Source organism: Ranitomeya variabilis, chromosome 7 (assembly GCF_051348905.1).
Source record: "Ranitomeya variabilis isolate aRanVar5 chromosome 7, aRanVar5.hap1, whole genome shotgun sequence".
NCBI classification, from domain to species: domain Eukaryota; kingdom Metazoa; phylum Chordata; class Amphibia; order Anura; family Dendrobatidae; genus Ranitomeya; species Ranitomeya variabilis.
In genome coordinates this window covers 110,056,573-110,076,962 of record NC_135238.1, presented here as the reverse complement: position 1 = coordinate 110,076,962, position 20,390 = coordinate 110,056,573, and the positions used below count along the sequence as shown (strand labels likewise).

The following is a 20,390-nucleotide window of genomic DNA, read 5'->3' as shown; positions in this document are numbered from 1 at the left end:
CTGCAGGGTAATCAATACAGGGGAGGACAATTTTATATTACAGGATGATTTATGTAAACTAGAAGCTTGGGCTGATAAATGGCAAATGAGCTTTAATGGGGATAAATGTAAGGTCATGCACTTGGGTAGAAGTAATAAGATGTATAACTATGTGCTTAATTCTAAAACTCTGGGCAAAACCGTCAATGAAAAAGACCTGGGTGTATTGGTGGATGACAAACTCACATTCAGTGGCCACTGTCAGGCAGCTGCTACAAAGGCAAATAAAATAATGGGATGTATTAAAAGAGGCATAGATGCTCAAGAGGAGAACATAATTTTACCACTATACAAGTCACTAGTTCGACCACACTTAGAATACTGTACACAGTTCTGGTCTCCGGTGTATAAGAAAGACATAGCTGAACTAGAGCGGGTGCAGAGAAGTGCGACCAAGGTTATTAGAGGACTGGGGGGTCTGCAATACCAAGATAGGTTATTACACTTGGGGCTGTTTAGTTTGGAAAAATGAAGACTAAGGGGTGATCTTATTTTAATGTATAAATATATGAGGGGACAGTACAAAGACCTTTCTGATGATCTTTTTAATCATAGACCTAAGACAGGGATAAGGGGGCATCCTCTACGTCTGGAGGAAAGAAGGTTTAAGCATAATAACAGACGCGGATTCTTTACTGTAAGAGCAGTGAGACTATGGAACTCTCTGCCATATGATGTTGTAATGAGTGATTCATTACTTAAATTTAAGAGGGGACTGGATGCCTTTCTTGAAAAGTATAATGTTACAGGGTATATAGACTAGATTCCTTGATAGGGCGTTGATCCAGGGAACTAAATATATATAATTTGGCCTGCACTCTAAATTTAGATCGGGATGCTGGTGAGACGGACCGTAAGGTCTAGTATCAGTATTATTGAAATCCACCGCACTCCCTGTGTGGAATATCTTAGAAACAAAAGGATTTTTTTAAACTTGCTAATTTATTCAAGTGGAAAACAGAAATTAATCAAATGTGACAGATCACATAATAGGCACTTATTAAACAATCGTACAAGCGACTCAGTGTGATTTGACGTTTCAACCCTCCCGGGTCTTACTCTAAAGTCGCACTGTGAATACAAAATAGTATATACAAAATCTTTAGTTACATAATATACAGAAATTACAAGACAACACATATACAAAACAATATATACAGTATAAAGAGTATGTCTAGACTTATAATATTATACCCCAATAGACTACGTTGTGAGGCTAAGTCATAACATGAGGTCTGTCAAACGGGAGTCAGTCACGTGACATCGTGTCTACGAGTGCTTCTGTAGTAAAAAGTATAGTTGTTACCTTAATCCAGGATTTATGAGTGGCTCTTATGGTAACGAGGATGTTGTCCCTGTAGTGTCAAGGGGCTGGGGAGAATGATAGTAACGTTAGCAGCCTGTGATGGATAGGCAGTTACATAGAGGCCCAACATACGTCGAAACTTAAAATCACACTGATTCGCTTGTACAATTGTTTAATAAGTGCCTATTATGTGATCTGTCACATTTGATTGATTTCTGTTTTCCACTTGAATAAATTCGCAAGTTTCGAAAAATCCTTTTGTTTCTAAGATATTCCACACAGGGAGTGCGGTGGATTTCAATAATACTGATCCAGGGAACTAGTCTGACTGCCGTATGTGGAGTCGGGAAGGAATTTTTTTCCCCAATTGGAGCTTACTTTTTGCCACATGGTTTTTTTTTTGCCTTCCTCTGGATCAACATGTTAGGGCATGTTCGGTTAGGCTATGGGTTGAACTAGATGGACTTAAAGTCTTCCTTCAACCTTAATAACTATGTAACTATGTAATAAGTTGCACAGAACATACCAGTTCTGACAGGGATTCACCCAGAAGTCTACCATCTACCTCCGAGAGGGACCATAAGACTCTGTAGTACAAAAGGAGAAGTCCAGCACTGCAGCAATTTCTTGAAAAACTGTTAGGTTATGTGCAGACGATCGGTAATTGCAGCAGGTTTGATGCTGCACACTTGTGCAGCGTCAAACCTGAAGCGTCCAGAAGTTGCAGCATAGTGGATGGGATTTCTAGAAATCCAATGCCCACTATGCATCCACAGACACCGGCGGAGACGGACACGCGACACGTCTCACCGGACTGCAGAATCTCAACTTCTCTTGCAGAGATGCTAGAAATTTCACCAATAGAATGTATTGGAGGCAGTAAATCCACACGGTTCAGTGAACACATGCGGATTCACCCGAGTTCAACAGACGGCAGAGCTTTGAACGCAGCAAACATACGCTGCGTTCAAAGCGCTGCTACTTCCGGATCGTGTGCATCCAGCCTAAGGCTATGTGCACACATTGCGGAATGGTGTGCAGAATTTTCTGCACAAAATCTGCATCTCCTGGCAGAAACCGCAGGTGCAGAATTGCTGCAGATTTTGTGCAGTTTTTATGTGGAATTGATGCAGATTTTGTGCAGATTTTCTGCGGTTTTTACCACTGCGGATTTCTATAATTTAAGGGTGCAGAAACGCTGCAGATCTGCACAAAAGAAGTGACATGCACATCTTTTAAATCCGCAGTGTTTCCGCACAGATTTTTCCGCATCATCTGCACATTCTTTTTTTTCCCATTGATATACATTGTACTGTAAATCACAGTGCAGATCTGCAGCGTTTTTCTGAGTGGAAAAATCCGCTGCGGATCCTCACCAATTCCGCATCGTGTGCACACAGCTTAAGGCTATGTGCACACGTTCAGGATTTTCTGCAGGATTTTCCTGAACAAAACTGGACTTTTTCTGCAGGAAATCCGCATGCGTTTTTTTTCGCGTTTTTTCCGGAGCTTCCCAATGCATTAAATAGCGGGAAAAATGTGAAAAATCCACAAAATTAATTAACATGCTGCGTTTTTTACCGCGATGCCTCGTGCACAAAAATTGCAGAATGCATTAAAAATGATGGGATGCTTAATGGATGCGTTTTTTTTAGCGAAAAAATGCGAATAATCCTGAACGTGTGCACAACAGCCTAAAAGTAGGCATTTCTTTCAGGCAATGGAGTGGACACACTCCGAAAACCCCCTGAAAAAGTGCTCAGAAAAAGCTTGAAGGACTCTTCCTATTAATTTCTCTTGTGAAATGACTCATTGACATATATTCCTGCTTTTGAGCATTTTATAAAGTGGAATAGATAGATAAGATAGATAGACACAACTCAAAAAATAAAGGCAACACAAAAATCCCACATCCTGGATGTCACTGAATTAAATATTCCGGCTATAAATCTATATTCATTACATAGTTTAATTTGTTGAGAACAATAAAACCTGAAAATTATCAACTTAAATCCCAGCTAATGTCTCACGGAGGTCTGGAGTTGGAATGATACTCGAAATCAAAGTGGAAAATGAAGTTACAGGCTGTAACTTCAGAGGAAATGCCTCAAGACAAGGAAATGATGCTCAGTAGTGTGTGTGGCCTCCATGTGCCTGTATGATCTCCCTACAATGCCTGGGCATGCTCCTGATGAGGCGGCAGATGGTCTCCTGAGGGATCTCCTCCCAGACCTGGACTAAAGCATCCGCCAATTCCTGGACAGTCTGTGGTGATGATGTCCCAGATATGTTCAATCGGATTCAGGTCTGGGGAATGGGTGGGCCAGTCCATAGCTTCTATGCCTTCATCTTGCAGGAACTGCTGACACTCCAGCCACATGAGGTCTGGCATTGTCCTCCATTAGGAGGAACCCAGGGCCAACCGCACCAGCATATGGTCTCACAAGGGGTCTGAGGATCTCATATCGGTACCTAATGACAGTCAGGCTACCTCTGGCGAGCACATAAAGGGCTGTGCGGCCCTCCAAAGAAATGCCACCCCACACCATTACTGACCCACTGCCAAATCGGTCATGCTAAAGAATTCTGCAGGCAGCAGATCACTCTCCATGGCGTCTCCAGACTCTGTCAAGTCTGTCACGTGCTCAGTGTGAACCTGCTTTTATCTGTGAAGAGGACAGGTCACCTGTGGTGAATTTGTGAGACCATAGGCTAGTACGGTTGGCCCTGGGTTCCTCCTAATGCAGGACAATGCCAGACCTCATGTGGCTGGAGTGTCTCTAATCTGAGCTGCTGTTAACCAGCGATTTCTGAGGCTGGTGATTCGGACAAACTTATCCTCAGAAGCATAGGTGACTCTTGGTCTTCCTTTCCTGGGGAGGTCCTCATGTGAGCCAGTTTCTTGTGAAGCGCTTGATGGTTTTTGCCACTGCACTTGGGGACACTTTTAAAGTTTTCCCAATTTTTCAGACTGACTGACCTTTATTTCTTAAAGTAATGATGGCCACTCGTTTTTCTTTACGTAGCTGCTTTTTTCTTGCCATAATACAAATTCTAACAGTCTATTCAGTAGGACTATCAGCTGTGTATCCAACAGACTTCTGCACAACACAACTGATGGTCCCAACCCTATTTATAAGGCAAGAAATCCCACTTATTAAACTTGACAGGGCACACCTGTGAAGTGAAAACCATTCCCGGTGACTACCTCTTGAAGCTCATCAAGAGAATGCCAAGAGTGTGCAAAGCAGTCATGAAAGCAAAAGGTGGCTAAATTTTGGTATATCTCTTGTGAAAGTATTCGGCCCTCTGAAACTTTTCAACCTTTTCTCACATATTATGCTTCAAACATAAAGGTACCAAATGTGAACTTTTCGTGAAGAATCAAAAAGTGGAACACAATTGTGAAGTTGAACGAAATTTATTGGTTATTTTAAATTTTTGTGGAAATTCAAAAAGTGTAAAGTGGAGAGTGCAATATTATTCAACCCCTTTAACTTAATACTTTGTTGCGCCACCTTTTGCTGCGATCACAGCTGCAAGTCGCTTGGGGTATGTCTATCAGTTTTGTACATCGAGACACTGAAATTCTTGCCCATTCTTCCTTGGCAAACAGCTCGAGCTCAATGAGATTTGATGGAGATTGTTTGTGAACAGAAGTTTTCAGCTCTTTCCACAGATTCTGAATTGGATTGAGGTCTGGACTTTAACTTGGCCATTCTAACACCTGGATACATTTTCGAACCATTCTATTATAGATTTTGCTTTACGTTTGGGATCATTGTCTTGCTGGAAGACAAATCTCCATCGCAGTCTCAGGATTTTTGCAGACTCCAACAGGTTTTCTTCAAGAATGGTCCTGTATTTGGCTCCATCCATCTTCCCATCAATTTTAAACCATCTTCCCTGTCCCTTCTGAAGAAAAGCAGGCCCAAACCATGATGCTGCCGTGGGGATGGTGTGTTCAGGGTGATGAGCTGTGTTTCCTTTATGCCTTTTTGTTGCCAAAAAGTTCGCTTTTGGTTTCATCCGACCAGAGCACATTCTTCCACAAGTTTGGTGTGTCTCTCAGGTTGCTTGATGCAAACTTTAAACAAAACTTTTTATGGATATCTTTGAGAAATGGCTTTCTTCTTGCCACTCTTCCATGAAGGCCAGATTTGTGCAGTGTACGACTGATTGTTGTCCAATGGACAGACTGTCCCACCTCAGCTGTAGATCTCTGAGAAACATTTTTTTTTTGTAAAGCCGCACTATGGGGAGCATTATACTGCTACGGGGGGTGCATTATATTGTAACTATGGGATGTATTATACTACTATGGACGACTATGGGGTGCATTATACTACAATGTATTACTATAGGGTGCATTATACTACTATGGATGACTATGGGGACAATATGGAGAGACATGGGGGCAATAAGGAGAGACAAGAGGCAGTATGGCAGGACATGTGGGGTCCAGAACGGGAGATATTACTGTAGGGGCCAATTAAAGGATATTATTTTTGAGGATACTGCTTTCAGTGTGGGAGGAGGAGAGGTCATGTTACTGTGCATGGCAACACAGTCACTATTTTTTCTTTATCTGGCATAGTGTAGAGGTTGGGGAAAAATGCTCTAGATTACTGTGATATTTTCTGCAGGAGCGATTGGAAGAAGTGATGACGGTGTGTGCTGGATGAAGATGAAAGACGTCAACTAGAGACATCACCAGTGAGTCAGTGTGTTACATGTACACTGACACTAAACACTGTGTACTATATACAGAGCTCCTGTGTATAATGTCACTGGTGATCACTGTATTACCTGTACACTGACACTATATACAGTTGTGCTAAAAAGTTTACATACCCAACAGATTTTTAGCTTTATTGGATTTTTTTCAGAGAATATGAATGATAACATCAAAACTTTTTCTCCACTCATGGTTAGTGGTTGGGTGAAGCCATTTATTGTCAAACTATTTTTCTGTTTTCATATCATAATGACAACCCAAAACATCCAAATGACCCTGATCAAAAGTTCACATACTCCAATTCTTAATACCGTGTATTGCCCCCCCCCCTAAACATCAATGACAGCTTGAAGTCTTTTGTGGTAGTTGTGGATGAGATTATTTTTTCAGATGGTAAAGCTGCCTACACTTCTTGGCAAAAAGTCTCCAGTTCCTGTAAATTCCTGGGCTGTCTAGAATAAACTGCACGCTTGAGATCTCCCCAGAGTGGCTCAATGATATTGTGGTCAGGAGACTGAGATGGCCACTTCAGAACCTTCACTTTGTTCTGCTATAGCCAATGATAGGTCGACTTGGCCTTGTGTTTTGGATTGTTGTCATGTTGGAACGTCCAAGTAGGTCCCATGAGCAGCTTCCGGGCTGATGATCACAAATTTGCCTTCAGTATTTGTGGATAACGTGGTCCATTCATCTTTCCTTCAACTCTGACCAAGTTTCCTGTGCATCAGCGATACACCGCTGTGCTTTACAAGTAGGAATAGTGTTCCTTTCATCATAGGCCTTTTTGACCTCTCTCCAAATGTAACATTTATGGTTGTGACCAAAAAGTTCAATTTTGGTCTCATCACTCCAAATTACCTTGTTCAAGAAGTTTTGAGGCTTGTTTCTGTGCTGTTTTGCATATTGTAGGCGAGATACATTGTGGCATTTGCACAGTAATGGATTTCTTCTGGTGACTCGACCATGCAGCCCATTTTTCTTCAAGTGCATCTTGAAACAGCCACATCGCTTGTTTTCAGAGAGTTTTTCTTGGCATCCCGAACAATTTTCCTGACTGTTGTGGATGAAAATTTTGTTGGTCTACCTGTCCGTGGTTTTGTTTTTACAGAGTCCCTGATTTTCCATTTGTTAATCACAGTTTGAATGCTGCTGTCTGGCAGTATCAATTCCTTGGGTATCTTTTTGTATCCCTTTCCTGTTTTATACAGTTCAACTAACTTTTCCCGTAGATCTGTTGACAATTCTTTTGGTTTCCCCAAGACTCACAATCCAGAAACGTCAGTGACTGGATGAAAGATGCAAGAGTCTGTCTGGACGTTACCTTTAATAGCCATTCAAACCCATTTGTGTCAACTTCTGGGCATGTTATCAGGCCAAAATCACCAGGGTTTGTGAACTTTTGATCAGTGTCATTTGGATGTTTTGGGGTTGTCTTTATGATTTAAAAAGAGAAAACACAGTAGTGTGACAATAAATGGCTTCACCCAACCACTACATTGTGTTACTTGTACACTATATGCTCTATACAGAGCTCCTGTGTATAATGTCACTGGTGGTCACTATATTATCTATCAGTACACTGACACTATATATAGAGCGCCTGTGTATGTCACCGGTGATCACTGTATTATGTGTAGAATGACACTATACACTGTGTACAATATACAAATCTCTTGTGTGTAATGACATTTATGGTAAACTTAGTACCGTGTTTCATTAACCCCCAGAGCTTTTTCGGTCAGAAAGCCAAGGTTCCCACACTGTCAGAAGACAGCAGGAGCGATCAGCTGTGATCGGAGGTATAAAATTTACATCCGATCACTGGTGTCAGCTGATGGGACTGCTGATTCCATCATCCGACACCTACAGCCGCTAATTAGTGAGAGCAGGAGTGGCGGATGGGAGTTTTCATCTGCTGCTCCTGCGCTATAACTAATTAAAAAAAAAAAAATGGCGTGGGTTCCCCCTATTTTTGATAACCAGCCAGACAAAATTCACAGCTGGGGGCTGCAACCCCCAGCTGTCAGCTTCAGCAAGGCTAATTGTCAAACATAGAGGGGTCCTCACGTTTTTTTTAAATTATTTAAATAATTTAAAAAAACGGCAACGGGTCCCCCCCATTTTTAACAACCAGCCTTGCCAAAACTCACAGCTGGGGGCTGGTATTCTCAGGCTGGTAAGGGGCCATTGATTTAGGCCCCCCCCCCAGAATAAAAACAGCAGCCAGCAGCTGCCCAGAAAAAGCTCATCTATTACATGAGCCAATTCTGGAGCTTTGCCCTGCTCTTCACACTTGCCTTGTAGCGGTGGCAAGTGGGGTAATGAGGGGTTAATGTCCCCTTCCTATTGTAAGGTGACATTAAGCCGGCTTAGTAATGGAGAGGTATCAATAAGAGCCAAAGAGGTTTCACTTCTATTTAGTGGTTAAAAAAAACTGAACTTTGTAGAAGAGGAAAAAAAAAAGTGTTTGAATTTGTCAGATTTCACTAGTTTTCTATTTCACTTTTCTGTTGATTTTTTGCAAGCCAAACTTCAGATGAGTCAGTCATGGTTAGTGAGCAGCCAGCCGCAGGGTGTACTTCCACTTGATGACTGATTGGTCTGAAGGTGGAGAGAGTGAAACCAGTTTGGCCACAATGTTCACATGACATAACAATGTGACGCAATCATCGGGAGCGCGAATGCAGACATTGCTGGAGCCGTAGAAGTAGAGTACGAGTGATATTTTACTGGTGGCAAACATGCTGATCGAGACGTGATTGTCCAAGTAGGTGTGGGGACCATTCCTTTAACTTTTCATGACTGTGCGATTTTCCATTTTTGCCTTCCCTAACTCCAAGCACCATCACTTTAGTTTTCTGTCCCCATAGCTGTATGAGAGGATTGTAATGGCAGGCACAGGGGTAATCAGCAGACCCCTGGCTGTAATGACAACCCATTGATGCCCTACAATCACGTGAAGGGGCACCAATGGGTGGGATGAATGTCGTGCTTCCAACCGGCATGGGTTATATCCCACTGTCAGTGATTGACAGCAGGATTTAACGGATAAACAGCTGAAGCAGTACTCCACCAATGGTTGTTAAGGCATATGATAGCTTATTAAATCTGCCATCATGTGTGGGGAGGAAAGATGTGGGCGCAACGTGCAAGCCCACAACTAAGTCAGGGACACAACTTTTGATGTAAAAGTGCATCAAAGGTCGTGAATGGGTTAATGGCAATGAAACACAGCCACAATCTAACAGTCTTATGTGACCCAGAGGGAGCACCGTCCTACGTGCCTTTCACCCCCAGCTTTGTAATTGTGTGAGGCCGATGCGCTGTTATGGCAGCCGGGGGTCTGCTATTATGCCACTCCATAGAAACACAGCACTTTGGCCGGGCACCGAACGAGACTGATTATTACTATGTACAGGAACACTACCGTACTGATGCATGTAGTAGAACTGATCAGACAATGGCAGGCTTCAATTACCTGTGTTAACTGAAAAGTAGAAAAAAAAAAAAAAAAGATTCAAATCACACCTATTTACCCCTGCCAAGATAAAAGAAATAAAGATTGAACTCCTCGCTCCTCTCTTAAAAAAACTGTCATCACTGCATCCATTTAATTGCTTTCTTTATATGATTATATATATATATATACATATATACATACATACATACATACATACATACATACATACACGGCCAAAAGTTCTGTCAGATAATACTCGGTTTCTTCCTGAAAATGATTGCAAACACAAATTCATTGGTATTATTATCATTTAATTTGTCTTAAATGAAAAAACACAAAAAGAATTGTCCTAAAGCCAAATTGGATATAATTCCACACCAAACATAAAAAAGGGGGTGGACAAAAGTATTGGCACTGTTCGAAAAATCATGTGATGCTTCTCTAATTTGTGTAATTAACAGCACCTGTAACTTACCTGTGGCACCTAACAGGTGTTGGCAATAACTAAATCACACTTGCAGCCAGTTGACATGGATTAAAGTTGACTCAACCTCTGTCCTGTGTCCTTGTGTGTACCACATTGAGCATGGAGAAAAGAAAGAAGACCAAAAAACTGTCTGAGGACTTGAGAAACCAAATTGTGAGGAAGCATGAGCAATCTCAAGGCTACAAGTCCATCTCCAAAGACCTGAATATTCCTGTGTCTACCGTGCGCAGTGTCATCAAGAAGTGTAAAGCCCATGGCACTGTGGCTAACCTCCCTAGATGTGGACGGAAAAGAAAAATTGACAAGAGATTTCAACGCAAGATGGTGCAGATGTTGGATAAAGAACCTCGACTAACATCCAAACAAGTTCAAGCTGCCCTGCAGGCAGAGGGTACAACAGTGTCGACCTGTACTATACGTCGGCGTCTGAATGAAAAGGGACTGTACAGTAGGAGACCCAAGAAGACCCCTGTTATGACCTGGTGGTTAAGGAGCCACACTGATATGACCTGGTGGCTAAAACGCAACATGGGACGAGCTCTGAGGAGGTGGTATCTCTACTGACCGCAGTTCCTAATCCTAACAACAACACTAGTAATAGCCGTGGGATGTTCCTGACTCTCCCTAGACACCTCGTCACAGCCTAAGAACTAACTACCCCTAAAGAAGGGGTAAACCCCAAAAGGAAAGATAGCCCCCCACAAATATTGACTGTGAGTGGAGAGGGAAATGACGTACACAGAAATGAAATCAGATTTCAGCAAAGGAGGCCAATACTAAACTTGATAGACAGAGAGAAAAGGATACTGTGCGGTCAGTATTAAAAACTACAAAATCCACGCAGAGTTTACAAAAATTAACTCCACACCGACTCACGGTGTGGAGGGGCAAATCTGCTTCGCCAGAGCTTCCAGCTAGCCTGAATATGACATAGTGACAAGCTGGACAAAAAGAGACATATTTGCAGAGCAATAGAGTCCAAAGCAAATGGACAAACAAGAACTAGCAAAAACTTATCTTTTGCTGAAAAGGACAGGCCATATGAGACATCCAGGAGAGAACAAAATCCAACCAAGAACATTGACAGCTGGCATGAACTAAAGCCCAGAGCAGGTTTAAATAACAAACCCAGGCAAGGCGATTAGTGAAGGCAGCTGCCACAGCTACCTAAAGGAGCAGCAGTTCCACTCGAAACCACCAGAGGGAGCCCAAGGGCAGAACTCACAAAAATACCATTAGCAACCACAGGAGGGAGCTCCAGAACGGAATTCACAACAGACCCCACTTCTGACCCTGAGACATAAAAAAGCCAGGCTGGAGTTTGTCAAAACTTACCTGAAAAGCCTAAAACGTTTTGGAAGAATGTTCTCTGGTCAGATGAGACAAAAGTAGAGATTTTTGGGCAAAGGCATCAACATAGAGTTTACATGAGAAAAAAAGAGGCATTCAAAGAAAAGAACACGGTCCCTACAGTCAAACATGGCGGAGGTTCCCTGATGTTTTGGGGTTGCTTTGCTGCCTCTGGCACTGGACTGCTTGACCGTGTGCATGGCTTTATGAAGTCTGAAGACTACCAACAAATTTTGCAGCATAATGTAGGGCCCAGTATGAGAAAGCTGGGTCTCCCTCAGAGGTCATGGGTCTTCCAGCAGGACAATGACCCAAAACACACTTCAAAAAGCACTAGAAAATGGTTTGAGAGAAAGCACTGGAGACTTTTAAGGTGGCCAGCAATGAGTCCAGACCTGAATCCCATAGAACACCTGTGGAGAGATCTAAAAATGGCAGTTTGGAGAAGGCACCTGTCAAATATCAGGGACCTGGAGCAGTTTGCCACAGAAGAATGGTCTAAAATTCCAGCAGAGCATTGTAAGAGACTCATTGATGGTTACCGGAAGCGTTTGGTCGCAGTTATTTTGGCTAAAGGTTGTGCAACCAAGTATTAGGCTGAGGGTGCCAATACTTTTGTCTGGCCCATTTTTGGAGCTTTGTGTGAAATGATCAATGTTTTGCTTCATTCTCTTTTGTGTTTTTCCATTTAAGACAAATTAAATGAAGATAATAATACCAAAGAATTTGTGTTTGCAATCATTTTCAGGAAGAAACTGAGTATTATCTGATAGAACTGCAGGGGTGTCAATACTTTTGGCCATGACTGTGTATATATATATATGTATATATGTATATATATATATATATATATATATATATATATATATATATATATATATATATATATATATATATATATATATACACACACCGTATATACTCGAGTATAAGCCGAGAATTTCAACCCATTTTTTTAGGCTGAAATTGCCACTCTCGGCTTATACTCGAGTCATTCCCAGGGGTCCGCAGGTGAGGGCGAGCGGCAGCTGTCTAATCATACTCACCTACTCCTGGCTCGGTTCCTGCACTTCCCTGGTTCTCCCGGCGCTGGCAGCTTCTTCCTGTATTGAGCGGTCACATGGTACTGCTCATTACAGTAATGCATATGGACCCGACTCCACTCCCATAGGGGTGGAGCCGCATATTCATTACTGTAATGAGCGGTACCATGTGACCGCTCAATACAGGAAGAAGCTGCCGGTGCCCGGAGAACCAGGGAGCATCTTATGGGGCCATGTGCAGCATTATATGGGGCAAATATCTCTATGGAGCATCTTATGGGGCCATGTGCAGCATTATATGGGTCAAATATCTCTATGGAGCATCTTATGGGGCCATGTGCAGCATTATATGGGGCAAATATCTCTATGGAGCATCTTATGGGGCCATGTGCAGCATTATATGGGGCAAATATCTCTATGGAACATCTTATGGGGCCATAATCAACGTAGGTGCAGCTTTATATGGGGCAAATATCTTTATGGAGCATCTTATGGGACCATAATCAGCATTTGTGCAGCATTATATGGGGCAAATATCTTTATGGAGCATCTTATGGGGCCATAGTCAACATTTGTGGAGCATTATACAAGACAAATGTGTCTATGGAGCATCTTATGGGGCCATAATCAACATTTGTGCAGCATTATATTGGGCAAATGTGTCTATGGAGCATATTGTAGGGCCATTATTAACCTTTATGCAGGATTATATGAGGCATATTTTAATATGGAGCATCTCATGGGGCCATCATAAACTTTATGGAGCATTATATGGGGCTCCTGATTCAATATGGATATTCAAAAACACTTAACCTATTGATGTCTCAATTCATTTTACTTTTATTGGTATCTATTTTAATTTTTGACATTTACCGGTAGCTGCTGCATTTTCCACCCTAGGCTTATACTCGAGTCATTAAGTTTTCCCAGTTTTTTTGTGGCAAAATTAGGGGGGTCGGCTTATATTCGAGTATATACAATATATATATATATATATATATATATATATATATATATATATATATATATATATATATATATATATATATATATACATACACACACACATATACACACACACACACACACACATCCAGCTAACTGCTGTGTATATTACTCTGTATATATTTGTAGCATCTAGTGCGCCTTCCGGCGATTAAAATATCAATTAATTTTGGGCTGCTCTTTTATCTTGAAGCCCGATTTCCCACGTCCGTGAGATTGGCTAGTACTTATACGCTACCTGGGGTTGGTTTCTTACTCTATGACCAGATATAAGCTTGTTAACGGACCAAGCTTATATCTAACAAGGCAATCAAATTAATAAGGCAGCACCCTGTGGTGCCAAAACCTGCAAACATGAAAATTGAATTGCATTACTGCACTAGAAATATGAAAAATGTAGAAAGTTTAGTGCATAAATTGGCCAATTTATATTTACTTTGTAGCCACATTAAGGCATTTCTCGTATACAAGGTCCTAGCAATGCCTTTCCTCTCTGAGAATAAAGCCTTCATCTGAATGGGAACCTTAACGTGGCTACAAGGTACACATAAATTGGCCTATTTATGTACTCAACTTTCTCAATTTTTCATATTTCTAGTGCAGTAATGCAATTCAATTTTCATGTTTCATGATTGCAGGTTTTGGCGCCACAGTGTGCTGCATTATTTATTTGACTGTATACGAGTTGGTAACTCTAGGTTCAGCACCTGTTCACACCTAGTCTATGTTTGGATGTGACGTTCAGTTTTTTTTTTAAGTTTATATCTAAAAAGGAACTTTTGGCAGCATGCCATTCTGGTATTATTGGGGCATCCTGGCAGTGACGGACCGGAGGGGTGTGTGTGTATATATATATATATATATATATATATATATATATATATATATATATATATATATATATATATATATATATATATATACATACACAGTACAGACCAAAAGTTTGGACACTGTTACGGAACCCCCCAGCACCCAGCATATGATGTGCAGTTATATGTATGTATAATAGGTTCCATGTGAGATGCATGTCCCTAATGCATCAGCCCACAGGCTGCGCCCCTGGGCAGAGGAGACAGGATATCCCCCTTCTGACCTCCCCCACCTTTGTAATTCCCACAGTAAATATCGGCAGGTTCCGGCCACCTGCGGCTATTGTAATGTATGTCTGGCCTGCCGCTATTCAATTGGCCTGCCCTCTGCATCTGTGTGATATATATTCTGTGTCCTGTGAGTAAAGTGTGTTAACACTGGAAATACGTGGAGAAGCAGTGATCTTTTATATGCGCCCATGTAACCAAGCAATTCCAGCTGGCGTCCTTTCATTCACACTCCAGCCAAAACAGAGTGGACCTCCTTAAACACGGGGTGGTACTGAAAGAGGTACTCCAGCACGGTAGACCCCGTTACACACATAGCTTCTCATTTAAAGATTTTACTGTATTTTCATGACTATGAAAATTGTACATTCACACTGAAGGCATCAAAACTATGAATTAACACATGTGGAATTATATACTTAACAAAAAAGTGTGAAACAACTGAAATTATGTCTTATATTCTAGGTTCTTCAAAGTAGCCACCTTTTGCTTTGATGACTGCTTTGCACACACTTGGCATTCTTTTGATGAGCTTCAAGAGGTAGTCACCGGGAATGGTCTCCCAACAATCTTGAAGGAGTTCCCAGAGATGCACTTGTTGGCCCTTTTGCCTTCACTCTGCAGTCCAGGTCACCCCAAACCATCTCGATTGGGTTCAGGTCTTTTGTTAAGTATATAATTCCACACGTGTTAATTCATAGTTTTGATGCCTTCAGTGTGAATGTATAATTTTCATAGTCATGAAAATACAGAAAAATCTTTAAATGAGGTGTGTCCAAACCTTTGGTCTGAACTGTGTGTATATATATATATATATATATATATATATATATATATATATATATATATATATATATATATATATATATATAAACATTAGTTTTGCCAACGCACGTGTGGAGTAGGGAGACTAGGAATTAGTCCTACCGATAATGGGATGTCCAGGAGTCCATCATGACAGCACCACAAGGAGGTTGCCCTTCATATCCTTGATAGGGACAGGAACACAGAAGAGGTTAAATAGCCCCTCCCCACCTCCACCCTTCAGTGATTTTACAAAGTACCACACCAGGATAGATACAACGCAATTTTATTGAACTTCCTCTCTATACATGTTTATATCACACATCAGACAGGAGTTCAAGGGAGGGTAAATAATGGGTGCTGTCATGATGGACTCCTGGAAATAGCATTATCGGTAGGACTAATTCCTAGTTTCCAGGTCGTCCCTCATGTCAGCACCACAAGGAGAAATACCAAATAACTCCTATTTAGGGTGGGATAACAGCTTGGAGGACTTTCCTCCCAAAGCCAGTCTGTTGATTTGACAGAATGTCCAGCTTGTAGTGTTTGCAAAAGGTATTTGAACTAGACTAAGTTGCCGCCCGGCAAATTTGGTCCATGGATGCACCCGCGCTCTCTGCCCATGAAGCAGATATTGCTCTCAGTGAGTGGGCTTTTAGGTGTTCTGGAGGAGATTCACCGGCTGAAGTATACGCAGCGCAAATGGTAGATTTAATCCATCTGGCTAGAGTAGCCTTTGAGGCTTTTTTGCCTCTATTCTTCCCAGACATCTGGATAAAGAGGTTTGAGTCAATTCTCCAGCCGTCTGTACGTTTTAGATATTGCAATACTGTTCTTTTAACATCCAGGGAATGGAGAGAACGTTCTTTGTCATTGTTGTAGTTCTGACAGAACGTAGGCAAAATAATTTCCTGGTTTCTGTGAAAGTCTGTCACTACCTTTGGGAGAAACGAAGGATCCAACTTTAGAATGATGCAATCTTCCTGTATTTTTAAGTATGGATCTGTTATGGACAGGGCTTAGATTTCGCCTATTCGCCTTGCTGACGTTATTGCGACTAGGAAGACAGTCTTGAATGTTACAGACTTTAGGTCTGCCTGATCCAGTGGCTCATATGGAGGTTTCCGTAATTCATTTAGTACCAAGCTGAGGTTCCATGGGGGTACTGAACTTCGTATCGTTGGTCTGATACATTGCGTAGCTTTGATGTACCTCACTGTCCAGGGATGATCCGCTAGTGGATAATCATAAAAGGCACTTAAAGCTGAGATTTGTACTTTTAGTGTACTAGGTCTCAAGCCCATATCAAAGCCTGCTTGGAGGAAATGTAAGATTTGAGGAAAATCTGTTTTTTGGAGAGCAGATATTGGAGTATTGCTCTGTGCACAAAATTTCTTCCAAATTTTTAGGTATATAGCCGAGGTCACTGGCTTCCTGCTTTTTTGCATGGTTGAGATGACCGACTCCGACAGTCCTTTTGATTTTAAGATCTCTTTTTCAAGATCCATGCTGAGAGTTGTAGCATTCTTAGATTTTGATGGACCAGCGGTCCCTGCGTTAGAAGATCCCACCTTAGTGGTAGTAGAACTGGTTCTTCCACTGCCATCCATCTAAGCAGAGAAAACCAGCTCCTTTTGGGCCAATATGGCACTATTAGGAGTACCACTGCTAGACTTTCTTGAATCTTCCTCAAAACTCTGGGAATTAAAGCAAGTGGAGGGAATGCATAGGCAAATTCCATGTCCCAGTGATGAGCCAAGGCATCTACGCCAGTTGGATTGTCTCTTGGATTTAATGAAAATAATTCTTTTGTCTTTGTATTTTGTTTTGAGGCGAATAAATCTATTTGTGGAGTGCCCCATTGTTGAGTTAGCTGAACAAAGACTTCTCCGTTTAGAGACCACTCTGACGGCTGCACTTTTTCTCTGCTGAGAAAGTCCGCTATTTGGTTCTCTGAACCTTTTAGATATACCGCTGTGATGGACTTCATGGTGTCCTCCGCCCAAGAGAATATTGCTTCTGCTAGTCCCTGGAGGGGACGGTGCCTCGGTCCTCCCTGATGCAGAAGAAAAGCTACTGTGGTCGAGTTGTCTGAGAAGACTCGGATGTGATGTCCCTGCATCTCGTTTTGGCACCTTTTTAGTGCTTCCCAAACCGCTCTGAGTTCCCTGTAATTGGAGGAACTGTCGCGTACTGATGATGTTCATGTTCCTTGAAGGTAACGTCCTTCTATGTAGGCTCCCCAGCCCCTTGAGCTTGCATCGGTGGTAATGTTTACGCATGGAGATATTCTCCAAGGCTTTCCTCTTTTGAGGTTTTTTATGTCGATTCACCATGAGAGGGACTGTTTTACCTCGCTGGGTAACCACATTTTGTTGTCTAATGAGCTTTTCTTTCCATTCCATACCGAAAGAACTTCCCGTTGAAGCGTTCTGGAGTGAAACTGGCTCCACTGTATGCTGGGGATACATGAGGTCATCAGTCCTAGAACTCTCATGGATTTCCTGATGGAAATGTATTTGTGTTTCTTTAATGTTTGAAGTTCTTTTTTGATTGACCGTTGTTTTTGGTCTGGCAGGAAGGAATATTCCAGTTCGGAATTTAGTAGTACTCACAGAAATATTTTCTGTGTTTCTGGTTCGAGACTCGACTTTTTTGAATTTATTATCCACCCCAGACTCTTCAGGAGTGATATGGTAATTTTTAAGGATTCTTCCATCTGTTGAGATGAATCTGCTATCAGCATCAGATTGTCTAGGTATGGTGCGATGAGAACTTCCTTTTCTCTTAAATGAGCCATGACCTCTGTCATGAGCTTTGTGAATATCCTTGGGGCAGAGGCGAGACCGAATGGTAGACATTGAAACTGGAAAGGAAGTTTCTTCTTGTGGTTTCTTATTGCAAATCTGAGGAATTTTTGATGTGAGGGATGGATGGGCACATGATAGTATGCATGTTTGAGATCTAGTGTACACATCACCAAGTTCTTTTTTATTAACGGCATAATCGATCTGAGAGATTCCATCTTGAAGCGTTTGTACGCCACCCATTTTTTTAATGGTCTTAAATTTATTATTGTACGGTATTCTCCGGTTGTTTTTTTTATGGAGAACAGACTGGAGTAATGACCTTGAAACCGCTGATGATGGGGTACCGGGATTATGACCTGCAGCTCTAAGAGTTCCCATATGTCTGTTAGCAGCCTTTGATGTACTGCTGACAACTCCGTGTGTGTCAAACAGAATCTCTTGGGGGGTAGATGAGTAAACATTATTTTGTACCCCTGTGCCACTGTTTGTAGAATCCACTGATTCTGAGTAATGTTCTGCCATCCCTCTAGGAAGTATTGTAGTCTTCCTCCTATATTGTTGGTTTCATTGTTTGCTGGGTCCTGATGACTGGTCTTGAAAGGAACCTCTTCCTCTGCCCCCCTTAGTCCATCTGCCGGACTTCCCTTTCCCTCTATAGTCCTGTCTTGGGTGGGAGCGAGTTTTCCGAAAGAATTGTGTTTTCTTTGGCTTTTCTTCAGAAAAACCTTTTTTCTTGTTGGACGCCTTCTCGAGCAGCTCATCTAGGACTGGACCAAAGACGTGAGATCCTGAGAATGGAATCGAACACAGTTTGTTTTTTGATTGGGTATCTCCCGCCCATGATCTCAGCCATAAGGCCCGTCTTGCTGCGTTTGACAGCGCGTTATTCCTGGCAGCAAATCGCTCTGATTCCGCTGAAGCATCCGCCATGAAATCAGTCGCCATTTTCAGAACTGAAAGAGATTTTAGGATTTTTTCCCTGGGAGTCCTGTCTTTAATATGACCCTCCAGCTCATCTACCCAGAGATTCACGGATCTTGCTACAGAGGTGGCCGCTATGTTCGTCTTCATAATGGCGGCTGACGACTCCCAGGCTTTCTTGAGAAGATCTTCTGACCTTTTATCCATTGGGTCTTTTAACCCTGACGAGTCCTCAAAGGGAATAGCTGTTTTCCTTGTGACTTTGGCCACAGGAATATCAATTTTTGGAACCGATTCCCAGACTTTAGTTTCTTCTGGATCAAAGGGAAGACGGTACTTGAAGTCCCTTGGGACTACTAGCTTTTTTCCCACGTCTTCCCATTCTTCCATTATCATCGCTGTTATGTGGTTGTTGACTGGAAATACTCTATTTCTGCAGATTCTTAGGCCCCCGAACATCTCGTCTTGAACCGATAGTGGCTCAGACGAGTCCTCTATTTTCATAGTGCTCCTAACTGCTTTTAGTAGCATATCCGTATTTTTGGACGAGAACAGGTATATTTTCCGTTCCTCTGGAAACACAACCGAAGAATTGCTCTCTTCATCTGAGCCCGGATCGGAGTAACCTGAAACCTCTCCTTCCTCAGAATTTAAGTCCATATCCCATCTAGGCCTCTTAGGGCACGGAGACTGGGGTGGCGCCAATGTCGACACCGTAGCTTGGACTTCGTCCCTAATCATGGTTTTGATATTAGCTAATAACGAAGCCTGTTCGTCCTTTAGTAGTTTAGCAATGCATTCTTCGCATAACTTCTTTTTATAACCATCTGGGAGCTTGGTGGTGCATAAAGGACATCTGATAGTCCTTTTCTTAACAGTTGACCGCTTGGGAATGTCCTTGTCATGGTCCGTGGGCAGCTCTAAGGATTGGACGTCTGGACGACTAGCACCTTCCATCTTACTGAGTCAAGTGTGCTGTCAGTTGTCCGTCATTAAATAGTCAGTCTTACCCGGCTTCAAGACATCTGATTCGTCCTCCTTCCGAGCTCAGCTGCTGGCCTCTATGGTGATTTCAGGTCCCCAGCTGTACTGCGCATGTGTCATCCGGAATGCATGCCGACCAGCCTGGGACCTAGATCCTGGCGCCTAATCCTGTCGCCATCCTGTACCGGCTTGTTTTCCCCGTAGCTCCTCGGCGTATGCGGAAATGCACCAGCACCGCCGACATCGGGAATCTGGCCACGCCCCCCGGAAGTCGTCATCGGCGCCCTCCGACCCGGAGCGCCGGACCGGAAGTCCGGGGAACGACGCCAGCGCCGGCCACACA

At 42.4% G+C, this 20,390-nt stretch overlaps 1 protein-coding gene across 12 annotated transcripts in view; it reads right to left on the bottom strand.

Moving 5' to 3' along the window:
• The window catches only part of INPP1 (inositol polyphosphate-1-phosphatase), a 410,629-nt gene that overhangs the window by 320,038 nt on the left and 70,201 nt on the right, over positions 1–20,390 (bottom strand). For 2 of the 12 annotated variants that reach the window (XM_077275652.1, XM_077275653.1), the window contains one exon: positions 1,346–1,410. The exons of the other annotated variants lie outside the window; for them this stretch is intronic. The gene's annotated coding sequence lies outside the window, so the exon portion shown is untranslated. The remainder of the gene's footprint in view (positions 1–1,345; positions 1,411–20,390) is intronic. 12 annotated transcript variants of the gene reach the window in all.